Raw genomic sequence first — 1,092 nt, forward strand, 5'->3', positions numbered from 1 at the left:
ATTTGATCTGAACAAGAAAAGAATCTATGTCCAACGACAGCGTTTCTTCCAAGTAAAAACCTGTTAATCTGTGCAGGCTTGGGACAATGCCTAAAGTCTGGGGCAATGACCTAAAATGAGAATGAAACAACAAAAGCAGGAAGCTCAGAGAGACAGTGCAAAGGTTGGCAGGCCATAGTGACAAATGTCTATTCACATCTTCCTCCCAGTCTTTTTACTGATCCCTTCTTCTTTTATTGTTGTCAGGGCTTGCGGGGTTTTTTTTATATTTTTATATATTCTACTGAGCCACCAAAACAGAGAAAGCATAAAAAGCTAGGAATTTGCTTTAAGAATGAAACTCAATGAAATGCAGAACTCAAACTGTGCAAGGACATTGTAGGTTCTTCATAAATTCAGGTTTAAGAGTCTCGGGTGGCACTAGGGAAACCTGTTGGGTTAAAAACAACTGTTGGAAAGCAGTGTCCCTTACATGTCGGGCAGCTTCATCTCAGTGCACTTGCCGTGTTGCTGACGCAACCTGCCGAAAGCTGAAGCCTGCCTTAATTCAACATTTATCAGGCTCATTTGTAACAGGCATTATTAACAAGGTGTAGCAGAAGAGGTGTGAGATGGGGCATACCTGCCGGGAAGGGTTATGGAGTGTGAACAGAAGAGCAACCAGAGGAAAGCTCCCTCAGAACAGGCAAGGGCTTGTGTAACCCCTCAGCCACAGATAGTCAGGTGTATTCGCTACAAGACACGAAGTGCTTCGTCAGTAAGCGTCTACACCTAAGTGCTGCTTAATCCTACAAAACGTTTCCAGGGCAGCGTCTCCGTGAGTGCACAGGGGACCCCCAAGGGAAGCAGTGGGGAGGGGTTACTTGAAGCCTTCACCCTTGCAAGCAGGTGAAAGACAGGCGAGCCCCCACCTGCCAGGCACTGCCCCGTCGCAGCTGCGTCCCCTCCCTCCCAGCTCGCTTAGCAAAGGTGCAGACCCCCGCGCCGAAGGGGCTGGCTAGGCCTGCCAGGGCCAGCTCCGTCCCCGCGGCAGGGCAGGCGGCGGGAGGGACGCGCGGCCCCTCCCAGGGGGCCCCAAGCCCGGCCCCGCTC

This window comes from Alligator sinensis, unplaced genomic scaffold (genome assembly GCF_000455745.1).
Source record: "Alligator sinensis unplaced genomic scaffold, ASM45574v1 scaffold280_1, whole genome shotgun sequence".
Classification (NCBI taxonomy): Eukaryota; Metazoa; Chordata; order Crocodylia; family Alligatoridae; genus Alligator; species Alligator sinensis.